The sequence below is a fragment of the Aptenodytes forsteri genome, unplaced genomic scaffold (assembly GCF_000699145.1).
Source record: "Aptenodytes forsteri isolate BGI_AS27 unplaced genomic scaffold, ASM69914v1 Scaffold172, whole genome shotgun sequence".
Classification (NCBI taxonomy): Eukaryota; Metazoa; Chordata; class Aves; order Sphenisciformes; family Spheniscidae; genus Aptenodytes; species Aptenodytes forsteri.
Window position 1 is genome coordinate 663,579 of NW_008795018.1, and position 6,929 is coordinate 670,507.

At 39.0% G+C, this 6,929-nt stretch overlaps 1 protein-coding gene across 1 annotated transcript in view; it reads right to left on the reverse strand.

Moving 5' to 3' along the window:
- The window catches only part of AKAP11 (A-kinase anchoring protein 11), a 55,020-nt gene extending 48,524 nt beyond the window's left edge, over window positions 1–6,496 (reverse strand). Inside the window, exon 1 of the mRNA XM_009275638.2 lies at window positions 6,368–6,496. The gene's annotated coding sequence lies outside the window, so the exon portion shown is untranslated. The remainder of the gene's footprint in view (window positions 1–6,367) is intronic.
- Window positions 6,497–6,929: the final 433 nt, after the last annotated feature.

Here is a 6,929-nt window from a genome sequence, read left to right on the forward strand (position 1 = left end):
AGGGGGGTAGATTTAGCCTAGATATAAGGAAGAAATTTTTTACGCTGAGGGTGGTGAAGCACTGGCACCAGTGAGGTGGTGGATGCGCCATCCCTGGAAACATTCAAGGTGAGGTTGGCCGGGGCTCTGAGCAACCTGATCTAGTTGAAGATGTCCCTGCCCACGGCAGGGGGGGTGGACTAGGTGACCTTTAGACGTCCCTTCCAACCCAAATTATTCTATGATTCTTTGATTCTGTTATTGGTTTTTCCTTCCCTGGAGTTTGATCTGTAACCTACGTAAGTCATCTTCCAAAACAACATGCATGAAGGGTGTAATCCACAGAGTCTATACTGAATTCATCCCTCAGTTGGCCAGTTATGTCCTGCTGACAAACGAGTTCTCAGAGCCAACTTAATAGGCCTTTTAATGCAAAATGGAAAGCGTCACAAACTAACCTTATCAAAAGAGGCATTGTACTACATAAAGACGGTTTCAGATGCTACGAGATTCTTATCCAAAGGCTTGGAAGGCTCTCTGGATTCACATCCTTTCTGTGCATTGTGTTTACTTAGAGGATGCGATAACACCGTCACTATGTTACACAAGAGCGTACAATAATAACAGGAGCTGGCTGGGAAGCGAAATTTTTATTCTACAGGAAATTCCAGCTTGTCAATATCTTGTTTCATCGAGTGCTGGAACAAAACATGGTGGCTCTGCAGCCTTTCTGGCAAAAATGGAACAATCTGTTTCTTTTCCAGCTGACAAGCCTGGGGAGCCAAGAAACCAACTGAGCAGTCAGCATATTGCCAGGGAGCTAGATAGCCAGTCAGCTGAGCTACAGTAAGCAGACAGCTTGGTTGGATTTCTGGCCAGCAGCCACAGCCAGATCACAGCTTAAGCTTCTGTAGAAAGTTTTGATGGAACCAGGATGATCCAGCATTTCCAGTGCCAATCTGTTCAATTAGAAAATGTTCAAGCACCCTCTCGATGACTGACTACTGTCAGAAAAGAATGTAACTCTACTGCACTTTGGATTCCTTACAGATTTCTTCAGCTTTTGCCTTGTGATTTATGCACACATTTATTGCTAGAATGAGCTGATTAAACCAATTAATTTTTCCTCAAGGTTCAATGATGATACCCAAGCCCATGAGGGAGTTTTCAGGGTTTCTGTCATTGCTAGTTTTGTTATTATTGTTATTCAAGCAATGTTGCATGCCAGCAATACCTAATAGTAGCTGCTGTGTATGCCTGCTAACCAGAAGGTACAGTTACTGTAGACAATACACTATTAGATTAAAACAAACTCTTATTTCTGCTATCAGATAACACACTGTTGCATTGTCTTCAGTCCGTATTTGTGGATAATTTTAAGTTAGGATGAACTTGCCAAAAATGCAATAGTGAGGCAAATATATCTTCTGAACTAGGTAAAAGATACTGATCTTTACATTGGTAATGTTGAGGTCAACACCGATACAGAGAGCCCCCTTCATTGCCAGAACTAGCCGTGCTCAAGTGCTAAGTTTGCTGAATATAACCTTAAATATTATGGCAGAACTCTGGCAGTGTTCCAGTTATCTTTCCCTTTTGGTGTTTTTTTGGAAAAGGTATGGGACAAGTTTGTAAAAACATGACATCTTTGCCTTCCTGCAGTTTATGATTATGGTATCATTGTGGAAGGTATCAGCTGCTTTTTTCAAATGTTTAGATAATTTCTGTTTTAGGATAAATCTCATCATTTCTTAAATCTGCAGATACTGTACACTCTGTACACTTCTCTCATTTGTTTCCAACCAGTTGCTGCACGTACTTCCTCTTTAAAGCCCAGAGATGTCATATACCATCGTTACTTCAACTGTGGTAACTCCAGGGAACAATGAATTCCGTTGTAAATGTTTAGTGGTAATTAAATTTTCTGCAACGTCATCTATTTAAGAACTCTCTAATACTCCTGCTGTGAAATCAGAGGAACAACAGATGCTTTACTGAGTTACATCTCAAATCTTGTTCCTTCCACATGTAAATAAACCCGACTCTTATTTTCTCTCTCAAATTCAACTACTGCAGAGATGCTACAGCAGTCTTGGTGAATTCCATCCTCTTACCATCTGGATTCCAAATAAATTCTATGGCAGTTGCTTTGCTTTTCATTGACCTTTATATTTTCTATGCATGGCCCAGTTTATTGCTGTTTTTACAGTTTATTCTTGAACTGGAAATCGTTTGCATTGTGAGTCTTTTCCCACAATGAAAATAATTTCATGTACTGTTCATGGTGTGCTTGCTTCTTCATTCCTGTTGGATTTGTCATACAGTTTGCTGTGTGCTGCTGCAACGTATCTTAAAATGCGCTTTTCATCTCAGATGCAATAACTTGAGCATATGTTTAAGGTTTAAGTCAGTCTCATTCAGTATGTCCATTTGGATTGCCTGGTTTTATATTCCACATACAAATAACTGCTGTCGTGTGTCATTTAAGTCTCTCTGATTCTTAATTTCTTCAGTGCTGCCACATACTCGGAGATTGTTTCATTTCCTCCCTGATTCAATATATAAAAGAAATGTTCTTTAAACATGAGCACATTTTAATGAAAGTGTTATTGTCTTTTCCATCAAAATATTGAAGGGAAACTACCAAATCCTTACACTGCTTGGTGACACCTTTTCAGCAATAATAGGAGTATTCATAGCTTCTCCCAAACTTCATTTTCAGTTCTCTCAAAAAAATAAAAAGGAACTAGGAGTGACAAGGAATCAATCACCTAAGAGAAACAAGGAGTGCCTCACTCCTCCATCCACGTGGTTGTATAAAAGCTCACTGTAATACAAAGAATCCCGAAAAGCCTTATGTCAGAGAGAGGGAATTATTACCCTGGGGGGCTGCCGTTGTGAAAAATGGCCACTGTTAACACTCCTTTCCAAGGACCTCTTTGCAAATCACTGTTTGAAGACAGAAAGTGTTGGCCAGAGTGAGAGGAACAGAAATGCCTGAAAGAAATATTGTGCGTTCTTCCCTACCGCCGTAAGATTTCTGAGTAGTTGTTTCTAAGCTACCTTTGCTGAAGACTATTTCATTTTCCCAGTGAAATTTTTCCAGGAAAATTTCTCAGCTCAGAAATGTTACATTTACACGGTCTATTGAGAACCAAATAAGTTAAATTTTTCAACTGTCACTGAAGCTGATCAGAGCAGAAATGTAGAATGTAAACAGTGTCTGAAATGTATTTCCAGAATACATCTACTTTAGCTGAAGTCCTGGGAGTGATGATCACCCCATGTACTCCTGATATAGGGAGTACAGCATCCCAAGTCTGTTGGCTCAGTAATGGAATGGGCAGGTAATGATGAATTACGCCTGAGTCTAAATAAGAATGATTTAAAAAATTTCTGCATCTAGAGATATGTGGATAATGATCACAGTAATGTCTATAATATTCTGTCATTGTCAAGGTGCAGCTTGAAAAAAAGCAAGTCTGGCACTTTCTGGAAGAAGCAGCTCTGTGATTTTGCTTGACCACTAAGACAGGACATGAATGGAACAGATCGTAGCTGTATATTAAAATCAAATTGTTTGAACTTTAACGATGTGTCATCATTTACAACTGATAAGATACTGTTCTGTCTATAAATGAATGGAAAATGAGAATTAATATTTGCTTTCAGATAATTGCCCAGGTCACATGCTGCATAATAAAGCAGATGTGCTATAGATAAGTCAGAATTTGATCCTGAAAGCTGTGTTGTAAAAAAGTACTAATTTTTTTTTTCCTTATTTGCCAAAAAGTTTCCAGAATTACCAGCAGCTTTGCATTTCATCGGCTTTGAATACATGGAAATGTTGAGGCCTGTCCCTGCAAGATGATTATCTTGAGAGACTGCAGTCAAAAGGTTTGTTAAGTGTTTTCCTGCTACTACAAGTTAGGTAAGGATTGACCAGCTGTGATTTTCTGTTCTTTGGGGGCAGTGAAGGTGGGGTACAGGAAAGAAATTAGTGGCTGAAGCCTCTATAATACTCATATTTCTTTACTTTATGCTAAAAAGTCTACAATAGTCATAAGCGTAGAACCATCTGATCCTTTATGAGCTGACGTTAATGGTATAATAAAGTCACTGAGAGGTAAGTTACAATAATGTACTGGTGATCGATTCTTTAGTAATATACCCTCTAAAACACATCATACCAAAGGAGAGAAATGGAACTGGATTTCATTTCCCCTACAAGCCTAACTTTACCATTTTTATACCAGAAAATGAAGCTACGTTAATCTGATTTAGCTTATTCATTGGCAAAATAATGTTGATTTTTCAGGGCATCGAAAGCATTTTTTTATGGTTGAAAGCTGATTGATATGAATGGTTTGTGTGGGGAAGAACTTCAGGGTTTCAGAAGAATCACCGAGGAATTTGCGTGCGGCTTTTGTTAGGAAATAGCCTAATGTTTTGTCTTCCCATCCTAGTTCTCTCGGGTTCTGGCAAGGCAGGTTTGCCTGAAGGCACACTTTCTCCTCCTGCCTCCTTCATCATCCAGGGAGGGGGAACCCTTTGGAGCTTTGCAGCTTTGAATGGCTGATTTTCCTTATCACAAAAAATAGAGGGTTTTTTATGAGGCACAGCGTTAGAACACACAAGTCCACACCTGATAGCTGTGGGGGAAGAGCCGAAACCTGAGAATGTACTCGGGATCCAGAGTACAGATTATAGCCTTTTTGTTTGTTTGTTTGTTTTTAATTCAAGGCATTTATTTTGTCCCCTTCTATCTCAGGTGTGCCAGGGGAGGATGATTTTCTATGTAAATGCACTTGAAGAGACTGCAGAAACCTGATATATATTGAAGATGTTAAGGCTGAGTTTCTAAGTAACCTTAATTTCAGTTTTATAGATGACGAGTTTTAAGATATTATTTTAAAATTTGAAATTAGTATTTATAATTAATATAAATAATAAATTGCAACTTAGCATGGCTATATGGTATATCTGCGGGCAGTATGTGTGTATGTGAGAGAAAAATACACACTGTGCTAGAGAAAATACCTTCTATTCATTAAAATAAAGTGTTCTACTGAGGTCTTTAATTTTTAATGTGGGTGTTTTCCAGTTCTGTTCAGGAAAGATAATGATGCACACTGCAGGTGAAGGTGGCTTGCCAGAGCTAGGAGCGCTGCTCACATTGTGGACTGAGGAAGAGAGTACCATATAGCCAGACCATTATGGTCCCTCAGTCTTCAGAAGCATCTGGGAGAAGGCAGAAAGTGAATTTAAAACTATCGTGCACTGCACCCTCCTCCCTCTGTGCTCCAAAGCACTTCATAAATTCTCCCCACACAGTGATCTCTAGAGCAATCCTGAGATGGTGGTGTACAGCTCTTTGTAAAGTATGTCTTGGTTCGTTAGAAAGAAAAACCTAATTTAAAAATACTAATGTACTGTGTGTACATAAAGGACTGCTGGTTTTTGGACTATATTCATTATAATTAAAAAAAAAACCAAAACCCTCTCTGACATTCATCTGAAGTGTGATCATACACACTTCTCTTTTCATTCAACATCCTTTTACCATGGATGATACAGAACTAATGTGAGATGATCCTAAGTCAAAAGTAAAGTTCTGCCAACAGGACAGAGCACTGAGGAGCATGATTACAGATTTTTTTTGTCCATCTATGCATGTGCTATTTTTACCAGTGACAAAACACTCAGTCAGTGTGACATAACAGATCTCCTTTGAAATACCTGACAAGAAGCTGCACAAAGCGCACATGCACTAGCATATAGTACAGTTTGCACACTGCTCTTGAAGAATGCAAAGCTTGCTTTAATATTCAGTCTTTCTGTAATTTTCTGAAATTTATGACCAAAAGAAGCTTGTTTAGACCTCTTCTTCTATTATATTTCCTACCACTGTAGAAATGTCAGCATTTCCATCCCAGATCCAACAGTCCAGCCCATATTCCATCTCTGACAGTAGTTAACAAAAGATGTGTTACATGAAGGTGCCCATTATCCAGTGAAGACCAAATATAGAAAACAGTTATTTATAACTTCTGACGTTTAATAATTTTCTTACATTTTACAGTGTGAGACACAGGGTTTCTACAAATGTTCTTGTTAGCGATACAGATTTGATCCTCTAGCTAGTGTTAAATTTCCTTTTTTTTTTTTTAAATTAAAGTAAAAGCTCTGCATTTCTTTAAAAGCAAATTAGAGTGAGAAATTACTGATTTTTCACTTTAACTGAAAGGCTAAACCCATGCAAAAAAGGAGACTTATCAAATACATTGGCAGCCATGCAGGGCTGAATTTAGCTATGCTATACCACACACAGGGCTGAATAGCTCAGTATTTACAGTTCTTACAGATGCACAAAAAGCCCCAAACTCACCTCTCACTTGACATCACCGAGAGATTTATCCAATTTATCCAATGCAAAATTCGGACAGGATTGACCATCACCAGAATTTAGGCACACTATGGGAAGGGACATAGGATAATTAATGATGGCAGATGGTTGGGTTTTCTCCTTCTGTCTCACTGGGAGGAGGAAGAAAGCTCCAGCAAAGTGCTGGGATGAAGTATCTTCCCGGGACACTGGTTACATGCCTAATCAGACAGCTACAGAATTAGTAACATCATTCCAAGCTATGCTTTCCGGCTTTCTTTGGAGATGTCACATTCCGGTATGGAAACTACTTAGCTCATGATTTTTTAATAGCACTTGTGAAGGACTGGGGCTTTTTCTTTCCTCTAATAGTGTCTTGGTGTTGTTCTGGAGAAGAAGTTGTCAGTGTTTCTACCTTAATTCTGTTCTTCTTTGGTGAACCTGAGGATGCAGTTTCTGCCAGCTTGCTGATGGTGAAAGGGGAAGATCATGCTCTCTTTCCCTTTTGTCATTCCTCTTTTCCCCCAGTACTACCTCCTCCTTGGGCCAGTCCTGGTGCTAGGTC